The sequence below is a fragment of the Ambystoma mexicanum genome, chromosome 2q, assembly GCF_040938575.1.
Source record: "Ambystoma mexicanum isolate Mex_15411 chromosome 2q, UKY_AmexF1_1, whole genome shotgun sequence".
Classification (NCBI taxonomy): Eukaryota; Metazoa; Chordata; class Amphibia; order Caudata; family Ambystomatidae; genus Ambystoma; species Ambystoma mexicanum.
In genome coordinates, this window is record NC_090924.1 from 999435924 (window position 1) to 999449033 (window position 13110).

A 13110-nucleotide genomic window follows, 5' to 3' on the forward strand; every position below is an offset into this window, starting at 1 on the left:
CATTAGCTGAGGCGCAGCGATTGTTGACACGAAACGTGCTTTGGCATTGGGAAATGGGCGGTACGCGTCTGCTGATGTCAGGCTCAGGGGCGGGGGATTTGATTTAGTGCCGCAAACGCAGGTGAGCCAGGTCGATGGGGGGAAATGATAGAATTATCACAAAATGGCGGCTGATTTCGAGTGCGTTAATGGACGAAAAGTCGGGTAAGGTCCATAGGAAAGTTTTCTACGATCTTCCGATTTATGCTTAAAAACACATGGCCGAACCGTAGGGACAATAAAAAAAAAGTCCCGGAACTATCCTTTAAGGGTGGTGCTTGATGGAACAGTACATTCTTTTTTGGGCCATAAAAGTGCTGAGGTTTCTCTCACTGACTTAGATCATCAACCTATGGAGGAGACACCTATTGACAATTCAGGATCATCTTCAACAGCAACTTCAAAAAAGAAAAGATGACTGTTTGGTGCTCTTTCATAATTTGCTTAGCCATTATGGTTTGTTTCATTTTGATTTCTAACCTTTAATTGTTTTTTTTTCCTTTTTATTATTGTAACGCTCAACTTGTATCCACGGGGATGTCTCTCGACTGGCCGGGATGCTCTTCGCGTCCCTTCCCCTTCCCTGGAGTTTGTGCTGTCGAGGATCGGTTCTAGAAGACAGGAGGTGAAGTTTAACTGCTGTTCCTTACCTGGCGACCCACCTCCCGGGTTCCCGTTCCCCTTGCGGTTCCCCTGGGACGTCTCTCACCTTGATTTATATAAGGATGCGCTCTCCATCCTGCCACGCTGGGCAGGGGCGCGTCGTCAATGGCACCGTTCCGCTGAGTTTTTTCACTGGCGAGGGCCGGAGTCCAGACCGGCTGTAACTCCGTTTTTTCAGGTAAGTCTTTGAAGATGAAGATGAGAGCAATGTTTTTAGTGATTTAAGCACAAATACCCTTCTCCCCTTTTCTTGCAGATGTTGGAAGCTGAGATGGATGCTGAAGCTGGGTTCGAGAAGGTAAGATGAAACGCCAAGCGGCACTGTGAGCGTCCTTGCAAATGGCTAACCTGTGCTATTTTTTGTCTTGCATGTTGTGAAGAATAGAAGATGAATGGTTCTCCGGAACCCAATGAGGCAGGAAATGTCTGGGAGATGATGGCCTCCTGACGGACTCGTAAGAAGCTCACACAATGTCAGAGATGGTGCCGGAGGAAGATGGTGAGCGTTGGACGATTTCGGTTGCCGGAGGATGCCGCTGAACAGGTAAGGATGGCAATGCTTCTGGCCTTTTCTCGCCCTTGCAGGCCAGGATTCTGAGCAGAACCCGGTGGATGTCATGCTGCTAGAGCAGAATAGCGTGAAGCGCAAGCCTCTAATCGGGCGTGGTTTAAATAGCCAGCAGGTATCCCAGGTGCCTTCGGGGCGAGCCCCGCCCTGGAAGCTAGACCGCGGAATGCAGTTCCACAACAGTCCTCATGGGGGCGGCCATGCTTGTCCATTGCCCTTTGAAACCCCATCCTAGCATGTGCCTCCGATGCCAACAGCGCCAGAACTGGCTCCAAGGGATCCGAGGGGGACCAAATAGAGTCTTCAGGGCCCCGTGAACACTCGGTGGGGATAAGGTTGGGACAATTATTTAAATTTAGGTTTAGAGGTTATTACAGGGGTTTCGTATTTGTGGCATTTTTATAGTTAAAATTTTAAATATTGTGCATGTGTTCTAACTCAAGTTGTTTGGTTTTGAGAGCGTTGCACGAATGACTAGCAAAGAATTCTGAGGAAAACACCTATAATACGTGCCGTAGGCCTCCTGTTTACTTCTGTATGTGCACTGGAGCGCATGCGCGTACATCAGGAAGACCTAGGAGCAGCATCACAGCCGGAGACTTGCAATGAAAGACCCTACCTAGGATTTGTTGAAGATTTACTGGATATGGGGCATTGCTGGTAAGATGGAACGTGATACAGGGACAGATGGCACGTTGTGCAGTACCGCACGTCTGCTTTCATAGGGCGCACGTGATTTGACTGGGCATGGATTATAAGGTTAGTGAATTGGTAGGAGGGAACCTTTTGATTGTGGCGGATGGGACTGGTATGCCTTATGTTGCGCTATCATTTGCGTATGGGTTCCAAGGTTTGGACAGCTGCAATGCAAAGCATTATATATGATCTGTGCTTGTGCTTCCAACTTTTGTCGGCAGCAAAACTGGGTGGCCCAAGGTTACACTTAAACAAAGGTGCATTTCAGTTTGTTAACTGAACACAATGCTCTGTGCCAGATCTACTACCAGCCCTCCTGTCCAGCATGCACCCTTTTGGAGTTCCACTTGTGCTGTAAGGACTTTTGAGAATCATCGGCATGTATAAATGTTTCTCAGAATCCTACCCTGTGCTGCAATTATCCTTCCTGCTTGCTGAATACTGTGGCTAGGTCCACATGACTGAGGTTTGAGAAGACAATCAATTGAGTGAGCCTGGTGACAATGGGCCTCATTACACGGACGGCGGTAAGGGTTAACGGTCACCGTTAATGGCAACGGTGACCGTTAACCCTTACCGCCGTACTACGAGGTCCCTTTGCGGGTTGGAGGAATTAACGCCTGCTTCTTGCAGGCGTTAATAACCAACCCGCTAAGGGACCTCGGAGCTAATTACGGCACCGCAAAATTGCGGTGCCGTAATTAGCGCCTTCCCCATTCCCATAGAGCCCTATGGGGCAGAAATGGGAATGGGGAAGGGCAATGGCGGAAGGGGGATTTACCGCCCCTCCAACCTTGGAATGGGGCGGTAAATCCCCTTTCCGCCAAGGCGGTGCCGGTAATTTACCGGCATGGTCCAGGGTGCTAATAGCACCCTGGATTACCGCCTTCCGTGTAATGAGGCCCAATATCCCCGTAAAGTGTGTCTGAGGTCGACTCTTGAGTGCTGGCTCTCAACACCTTCCATTTGGTGTGTGGCTGGAGGGATGCATCAGGAGGACCAACACAGGGAGCCTAGGGCAGGGGGAAGCCACAGGGAATGTTGACTAACATTGGCCCTTTCTACTCGGCTCAGATCTGCAGTCTGTTTTGCACATGAATATCTAAACAGAGTTTGCCTGTGCAATCGGTTTTATTGGCCGCCACCAAAGGGAGAAGTTATTAGATGTGATGGGTTGAGTATAAAGGTGACATCTTGGAAGAGTTTAGAATGACCATTAACAATTGATTACTTATATTGATTTTCAGAAGCTCTCAAAGTGAGTAAATGCTCACCTGTCAATTTGTTAATTTTGTTGCTTTGAGGGTCATATGTTATAATGGCCAGACTTCATCTTGTTAAATAGTTTGGAGATGTGCCATGACACGCAGGTATTTTATAGTTGAAAAGGAAGCAATATCCGGCAGATTGGGAATATGTTTTTTTTTTTTCTGCCGTTGTCTCTGTTACGATCATCACAAGACATTCCATCTCAGTGTCCTCGGTCACTTGACAAAATCCTTGTGCCTAAAAGCTTCTGTACAGTGTAGAAATATTTGTCCATAGCACATCAAGTGGCCATTGACTTCATTGTGCCACAATGAATGCTTTGTTGTAATGGGCCTCATTACTAATTTGCCGGTACAGTAACAACGGTACCGGTAAGCTTGCCGGTACCGTTGTTACCATACCGGAAAACTACGAGTTCTGCTCGTGGGTGTCTTTTTGCTCACCAGGTCTGACCTGGCACGCGGACTGGCACCCGCGAGCAGAGCATGTCGGATGCACCGGCACCATTCGGTGCATTCTGCCTCCCCATTCCCATTGAGCCCTAGTGGGCTCAAGTGGGAATGGGGAATAATATTTTCTGGTGCCCGGGAATGGGCAATTACCGGGTCAGCCAGGGTTGTAATACCCCAGTAATTGCCCATTCCCGGGAGCCTGAAGAATGTGCAAGTTTGGCGGCAGCCTGCTGGTTTTACCGGCAAGGTTACAGCCAAACTTAAAATGAGGCCCAATGTGTCTATCTTTCCCATCTCCCTGGCATGCTGTTTAGGATGTTTGTTTGCATGTATGAGGTAATGAGTGGTCAGAGTATGGGATGTCTTGTAAGTGCGCTGCTTTCCCTATTTTGCCCACCTCTGAATCCTGAAAGTAGATGCATGCAGGCTTGGCATGCGTCCAACTTTGCACCAGACCTGCAGATTAACTTAACTGGTCTGCTTTTAAATCTCAGTTACCAGTATAATGGTATCAACTACAGAATAATTGCTCATTTTACTATAGCCGATATGATAGCTCAGTGTGTTGAGCGCTCAATGCTGCGATGTGTGTGTGATCTGCAGGTTTGAATCCCAGCAAGGCTATCTCAGCCTTTCATCCTTCTTAGGTCGATAAATGAGCACCAACACAGGCTGGTTGATATTGTATGCATATTTGTTCTATAAAAAAGTGCTTAAGTGTAAGTGCTATACAATAACATATTGGCCCTCATTACGACCCTGGCGGAATTCGGAAAACGATGGCGGAAATGCAATACCGCCATCGAATAGCGCTCGGTGCGACTATGACCCGTCACCGCAAAGTACGATGCCATTAGCGACACCGTAGTGAACGCCAACGCTAACTGCACCAAGCACGCGCGCGCGCGCCATGCCAAACCGTAAACACCACCATGGCGCAACGGTACGCCAATTCCGACCCCAGCGGACATGTACCTAACGCCATCAAGCATGGCGGAATGCACCATTCCGCCATGGTGAGAAGTACGGCATCGCGAATCAACCGTAAACGGCCCCACTGACTGCCCGTACACCGCTCCCTGCCCACAAAGTACAACTCCCCGTAGGTGCAACGAAGCCACAATGCAACCAGTGAAATGCACAAGTCACCCATGCATGCCAACGAACAAATGGACCTCAAGAGGGGCCAATGGGAGCTGCAGGGCACAGATGGCACGAATACAGAAGCCATCCCAATGGACATGACCACAGTCCCCCACCAAGAAACGCACGCAAACACAGGCACCTGTGACCAGCAATATTCAGAAAATCACAACATTCCACCAGTCCACCTGGCTGACCGGCATCTGTCACACAAAACCCAATCCCCCGCCCCTGAGCATGACAACATTCAAACTGTCATATTGGCAGCCCCCATCCCTGACCTCACGGGCTTCGTAGGCAAACGCGCCCAGTACAGGACCACGCAACAAAACTCCGAAGCTGGAACCCAATGCAGATCCCCTCACAATACATCGCTCCCCAAATAGGAATATGCCACATCACTTGCAAAGAAGAACGCTACACGGCCCATATCAGAATAGAATTTTAATGCACATCAATATCACCAAGCCCATACAGCCATCAGGCCATGAACTCCAAAACACATTTCACCATTGTGGGCTGCATCCGCAAGAAATGACCAGCCACTACTCGTGTGACGCCCTGTTCCCTCATGGTACACAGAGCCACATACACGTACGAAAAGGCAACATGGAAGCGCACAGAACCGCAGGGCCGTCCCAATGGGGAGGCACTAGTCCAGCTGAAAGGCCGAAATGTTGCTCCGAGCGACCAGTACTGCGTAAGGGCATGTGGCCCATTGGCGATCATCCCATAAGATCGTAATGCTGCTCCACTGATTAACACGAAGCAGCAGGTGTCGGGAGTAAAATCCATCTGCAGGAGTGGCATACAGATGGCAGTGGCAAAAGGGGAGGAGATACCTGTCAACCAAAAGAAAAGAAACAGAATAGAATGGCCATCAGAACTACATTCGAACAACTCACTTCAATGATCACACTAGATCCACAGCCATATGCATGCAAGCCCACTCCAAAGGATCATCACCACCCCAAAACCACTTGCGAATCATAACTACCTATATCGAGGTGAAAACACCATCACAAACGAGTGTACCTGTGCATGCGCCTGTGAAAACAGAATCCTTCAGATGGGATTGGTAACGTGCATGGACACAAGTGTCTGAAGGCGCGTCGAGACAGGGAGGGCTCAACAAGGCCAGATAGACGATGGTCCCACTATGGCAGCCCTGCATCACATAGCGCAGGGGGTGCGGACAGATCCCAAGAAGCCCTGTACATGGCAAACACTGTATCAAATCACCTGCCCATGCATCCATTCATCATTCCCTCATCCCGTAATGAAAACGCCTGAATATTTACTCACATAACATTAGAAATATCCATTGAGTCTGTGCGTTATGCAGCCTGCAAAATCCACAGTGCCCCAGCACGTAATTCCAGTCTAGTGAAGTAACATGTATTTGGGAACGTCCTGCCTTATCGTCCACTACGCAATTGCGCATCCCATACTATTCATATCAATCATAGCATTCTCGCCATGGCCCCTGTCCCAAGGACATTGAACAATAGAACGTTATATTTGCAGTCAGACCTGTGGGCATCTCCTCGCCGCTAGCTGAAAACCGAAAGCGCCGCCCTTCGAATTCCTCATTTGCAACATCACGTCGAAGAGGCATCTGTGGCCGTTTGAAAACACTAATTAATCCATCGAGTGCGGCTGTGTGTGAAAATGGCAACTGCCTTCACCCACGAATGGGACGCCCCGCCCGTCGTTGCAACTCGGTACAGTGATGAATGAGGGCCCACCGTTACTCGAGTACTACGTTCCACTGACCCTTCACAACTCTGTTCGCGACTGCACAGATAGTATGTGAAACAATGGGACCACAACAGAATGAACATATCAACCAATGTTACACGGCCATCGGGTACAAATACAAGATTGCAATAGCAAGATGCCATTCCACGAATTGCAGCGTTGTGCGCGGGACGTGCTCGGCCAAAGGGGAGAGCAGTTTGCACAGGTGGAATGAATCACCACAGGTGGAGGCCATTCAGCCTGGAAACACATAAATTGCACAGCCAGTCTCCTCCCACACCCACTCCGAAATGCTACCGGCAGGACTCGCGATGTTGGCCCTGGGGGACCTGATAGCACTGCAAGTACTCCAACTCCAAGAAGAAGACGAACACCAACTACAACCGGCCGCACGGAGGAGACGCAGGAGGAGGAGGAGGCCAAGGCAGGGCCAGCAAGGGCCGCCAGCACAGCCACTACCACCACGCAGGCAGCCCGCAATCCCACGCCTCCGAGCACATCCGTTCAACCTCACTGATGAGCAGATCCACACCCTCTACCGTCTGGACCGGGACACCATAACCGCCATTGTGGACATGACACAGGCTGACCTTGTCAGCATGATAGATAGCCCAACCGCCATCCCACCCCTACTGAAGGTGGTGTCTGTACTCCACTTCCTGGCCACAGGCACCTACCAGCATACAGTCGGACAGTTGCATGGCATTTCTCAGCCACTGTTCTCACGGACACTATTGCAAGTGCTCGATGCCCTCCTGCAGCACGCAGACGACTACATCTCTCTACCACGCTCGGAGCAGGAAATTACCAACACAAAAGTGGGATTCCATGCACTTGGCGGCATACCGGGTTGCATTGGTGCCATCGACTGCACCCATGTGGAATTGGTCGTCCCACATGCCATGGAGGCCCAGTACCGCAACCGAAAACAATTTCATTCCCTGAATGTACAAATGGTGTGTGACTCCAACAGGATCATTACACATTGTTGTGCCCGATTCCCTGGATCAACCCATGATTCTATGGTCTTGAGGAACTCTACAATACCATGCTACATGGAGCGACACGCAGGGAACAGATCCTGGCTACTCGGTGAGTCTCATTACATGCATGATAATGTGGGGTATGTGATTCGGCAATGACCTGGCAGGAAGGGGGGGGGTGTGCGTACGTAGCAATGGCATTCCGCATCATACGTTTCTCGTCCACATACAGGTGATGCTGGATATCCACTGAAGAGATGGCTCCTCACACCAGTCCGGAACCCACAGGACCATCATGAGGAGGACTACAACCATGCCCACTCACGTACCCGTGTAGTCATTGAACAGGCATTCGGCCTACTGAAGACCCGTTTCCGGTGCCTCAGCAGGTCTGGCGGGGCACTCCTGTACCGCCATGAGAAGGTTGCAAAGATGGTGATGGCATGTGTCATGCTCCACAACATGTGCGTACGTAGAAATGTGCCCATGCCCCCTGACGCAGAACTGCAAGCACCTGATGATGGTCATGATGAGGGTGGGGATGTGGCAGCACCTCAAGGAGTCTGCGAGGCACCGGAGGCCCGTGACATTCGTCAGCATCTCATTGATGCATGCTTCTAGCACTCACGCCTGGTGGCTGATACATGGACACGGGATGCGTGGCACTGTGTGTGTCTGGTACATGCACAATATGGACTGTACGCCTATAATGGCCTAGTACACAAAGATCAATGTCCACACATCTCATTGGTTGATCGTGCACTTTTTATGGCATATGTGATATTATGTTGTACACCCTATCAACCCGCCACCCAAGTGAGCCCAACACACCCCCTCCACCCTCCCACCTCCCCCCCGAACACCAGTGTCCAGAGATGCTCATCGTCCGTGGGCAGTCGCTATTGCAAGCCCCCTCTGCGGGTATCAGGGGCACCCCTGCCTGTGGAGCGCAGGTTCCTCCCAGATCTACGTTGGGGGCTGCCCTGGACGGAACTTGCAACGGATGATGTCTCTGCCTGCTCACGTCCATGCATGTCCCTAAGGGTTTGCGAGAGCTCAGTGAGCACACGGCGCACTGCGGCAAGTTCACCACATACGTCTTTGGACGTCGCATGCAGTTCCCCCCTCAGGCTCTCAGTGCTTCTCTCCATTTGGACTCTCAGGCTCTCGGTGCTACTCTCCATTTGTGCCCTTAGTGTCTCTGTGCCTCTCTCCATTTGTGCCCTAAGTGTCTCAGTTGATGTTTCTATGTCTGCCTTAGTGCCCCCACATTCATCGGCATGGTCCTTGAGGAGCGTGGCCAGTTGCTGCTGTTGCACGATTAACTGGTCGAGGGACTGTTGCCTCTGCTGGGCCATGGCCATTTGCGGGGGTGTCACAGAGGGGCTGTTGTCCTCATGTTGCCCTGCCACAGGGCTTGTGGGGGATGGCCAGTCGTCGTCTTGTGGGTGCCCCTGCGTGGTATCCTCATGTAGTACGGGATGGAACAGACAGGGGGATTGGGACAGGTCATGGATGGATCTGACTTCGACATCCCCGTCTTCTGTGTCGGAGCATGCTGCCATCAATGGGGTGTCACCTATGGTGCTGCTGCCACCGGAGGCAGTGCCTTCTGTGGCATCCGTTGGGGGGACCTGTGGTGGTGGTGTTGTGGCCATGCTGGCTGCTGGGGTGCCTGTTGATGTTCCCTCCTGTGTGCTGCCACCTGATTTGTGCTGCTGCCGTGTCTAGATGCGTGCAGCTGAGGTGGAGGGTCTTTGGCCGTCGGTCTTGGCCCTCTTTGCAGGTGTGCTGGTAGGGGTGTCCTGCAGCTCGTCGTTTGGATCGGACCCTGTGGTGGAGTAAAGGAGGGCGAGGGTTATTGGTGGGTCTGTGGGAATTGGAATGGCATTGTATCACATGCATTGGGGTGGTACCTGAGGGTGATTTGGGTCGGGGCCTTGGAGGTGCTTCCATTTGTGTGTGGAGTGAGGGTGCAGTTGTTTGGCAGCCTGCAGTTAGGGTGTGCCTGCTGCACGTGTAGTGCGTGTTTTAGGGGTTTTTAATTATTTATGTATTTATTGTGGGTTTTAACGTGCGCTATCAGGCCAATGTGTGTGGACGTTCTCCTGGACATTTGTTTCTGTTGCACTATGGGGACACATGGTGCTTCGAATGGATGGACTTTGTGGATTTAGCATTGTTTCATTAGGCCCACCTACCTGAATCTTCGGATGTCTGCACTCCTTTCTCCATCCCTCCGACTCCCTCTATGCTCTCCATTCCGATGGTGGAGGCACAGATTTCTTCCCAGGGGGTCAGCTTGATTGGTGATTCCGACCCTCCCCCGGTGGCTGTGGCAATGTTGCGGTTGGCAGAGAGTATGCTGCGGATGCGTATCCGCAGGTCGTCCCATCGCTTGCGGCATTGCTGTGGGGTGCGGGGTGCGGTCCCCACCGCACTTACCCGCTGTGCCACCAGAGCCCATATGGCCTTCTTGTTTGCGAGTGCCGTCCTGGTCATTTGCGTGGAGAAGACGACGGCAGCATTCTCCTGGAGGGTCTCTGTTAGCACGGTGAGTTCCTCACGGGAGAAGTGGACCTGCCGCTTGCGGTCGCACGCTTTCTTCGCTACTTTTCCCATTTTTCTTGGTTTCGCTAGGGTGGATGACGGGTTGGGTTGTGTCTCAGGGTGGTGATTTTAGTGGTTGTGTGGTTTTAGTGGTTTTATAGGTGTACGGCGGGTTGTTTCCCGTTCCGGGCCCGTGTTTTAACTTCCGTTTCCGTATATTTCCGGTCACCGTACTTTACGGTAGGCGCACACTGCGGTGTCCGCTGTGATGGGTGGTGGTATTGCACCAAGGGCGCCGTACGGCGGCGGTGTGGGCCGTTTTGGGGTCATTTCCGCCATCGCGGACTTTGCACTTCCGCCATGCCGTGGTGCTCGTGCCCGATGGGTCGGAATGGGCCGCACTTTGCTCCTTCTTGCAATGGCGGAAACGCTATTTACGCTGTGGCGGTCCGGTCAGTCACTTTCCGCCAGGGTCGTAATGAGGGCCATTGTCATTTGGCCTTGGACGTCTGCTTGCATTCACAGTAATTTGACAATATGGAATTATACGCACAGATATTAATGATACATATGGTGATCCATTCTTGTATGAAATGTATATCACTTTAGTGAAATCATAACCTTATTTTTCGTAGTGTACTTAGGAACAATGCTATTTGATGCCACTTCCTGTTTTGTCAAGGGATGAAAGGTAATGTTTATCACTTCCCGGGATGTCACTTTGGGGTGAGGTCAAATGACATCACTTCTGGTGATGTCATCAGAGGTCAAGGGTCGTGAGGCAAGGGTGGGCCACTTTTTTGAGGCGAGGGGTGGTCCACTTTTTTTTTTTTTGGGTGTCCGGGCCTATTTCTTGTCCCAGTCTGACCCTGCTTCCAAGACCAGCACATTGCCCCTGTGCAATAATGCGAGTACATTTATTGCGGTCAGTTCACCACGACCACAAACAATTATCACACGAACAAACAACCCCAATCCTGTGGAAGGACCTGATGGTGCAGAGAAAAACATAGAATACAAGATTGTCACAGATCTTTCATTTGCTTGTGGTCTTTCCCTGTGGCAATCAGGAAATGACCCTTTGCTGATGTTCCGTAGAGAGACACTCACTACCCTACAGCCAATGGGTAGAGAACAGTAGTGCCCGCACCAGTGGGGACTTTCTCAGGAGCAATCGAGAATTCCAGAAGCCCACTGTAGCTCAAATCCAGTATAGTGAGGGGGGCACAGGCTATCACAGACCGTGCCATCCACAACCACCACACTTGGTCAATGGCAAGAGATTGGTGACGGGGACCGGAGATGGTGAGCGCAGTCTAGAACCTCAGAGTCTCCCTGCTCCCAAAGCAGTGCAATGCGCCCTCAGAGGGGCGAGGCACTCAGCTAGCCAGTAAGATGTGGAAAACACCTCTCAGTTACAGCGAGTAGAACCACTGCACTGAAAGTGACCCAAACGTTGGACTTCATACTGGAGGCTAAACCCGTATTCTAAAACTATAGGATAAGGCAAAAGGAATCTCTCTTCTAAAGAAAGAGTGGTTGAGGTTCCGAACCTGTGTTCGTCTGACGTCGTTTCTATTTGTAAGTGAAGTGCCCTCAAGGTAGAACGTTGATTTGTTGTGCTTTGAAAGAAACAACAGTAAAAAGCTTTGACACGTTCTGCCTGCCAACGCGTCTTCACGCTAGGAGAGCGCACGCGTTCCCAAACCGGCATGCGTGAGAGATATTCTCAAGCGGCAGGGGACAATTCACTCCAATCTCCCGAGCTGGGAAGTCCCGGTTTCCGAATCAGCCCGCGTGATGGAGTCAAGGGCAGCTTAATAATCCATTTCCTCTGCGTAATGAGCCTGTCTCCACGAATAACCCGCGCTTCCCCCTGAGCCATTATCTGCCACTTCACAAAGCAAATGCCACTTCAAATTAGAGCGCTCTCTGCTGTTAATCTTTGTTCTGAATCCAGGAAGGTGTTTTCATTTTCTGTCAACCTAACACGCCAACAAGATACGATTAGCCCCGGTCAGACCCGATCATTGCCTTGCCAGTTCCGTTTGCAGGTTTTCCCTTCACCTGTTGGAACCAATCAGCCCGCTACTGTATTTCCAGCACGACTGAAACATACGACTGCAGCAGGGATCTGCTTTACATGGGGAATTCCTAGGAGTCGCGGAATCTCAGAGCGAAAGCAGGCGCTGGGTTCAGCGTGCACGAGGCCGATAGAGGGTCCCCACACAAAGCCACAAACTCACAACTGTCTATAAAACGTTTTTTCTTTAACCTTCATTTAGCAATTTGTTGTTTAAATTGAGATACCGCAAGTTGAAAAAAAAATCAAAAGGTACCAAACTTATTTAGCAACTCAATGTGCGCTTTTCTACATGCACTCACACGTTGAGAAAGGGGGACAGAGCAGCAAATACCGGGACAGTCCCAGCTAAACCGGGATGTCTGGTCACCATACGATTGAGAAAAGGGTACTCTTCGGTATTCAAAGATTTGAAGAGTTAGTGAAGATGAAATCGCAATGGGGAGAACATTGCAGAGGTTTGGTACATTAAGATGAAGGGCTCAGAAGCTAGGGGGTGCACATTAAGCGGGTGAGTCAAGTAGAATTTGGGAGAAGAGCATAGGTTGTGTGATTGGGATAGAGAGAGGAGGCAAGGCACGTGGGGGGCAGCGGAAGAGTTTAGAGTTTAGAGATTTGAAGACAGTCAATTCTCACTTTATTCAGAATTAAAAGCTAGAGGGGGGCATCCAAACTAAGTGCTGGCAAGGTGACAAGCTGCCAGAAAATATGTTGGCAGCATAGGCAAAAACAAAGCCGACTAAGGCATTTTGTATGCAGTATCAGGGAGGCCCATTATAAAGCAGAAATCTCATGGCAATAGAAAAAGCGCAACAGTCCTGGCGAGAGAACAGAAGGGTTTGAATAAGGGGTTTGGTAACAGAGGAGGGGATGAACGTCTGATCCCATGACTATTGAGAAGTT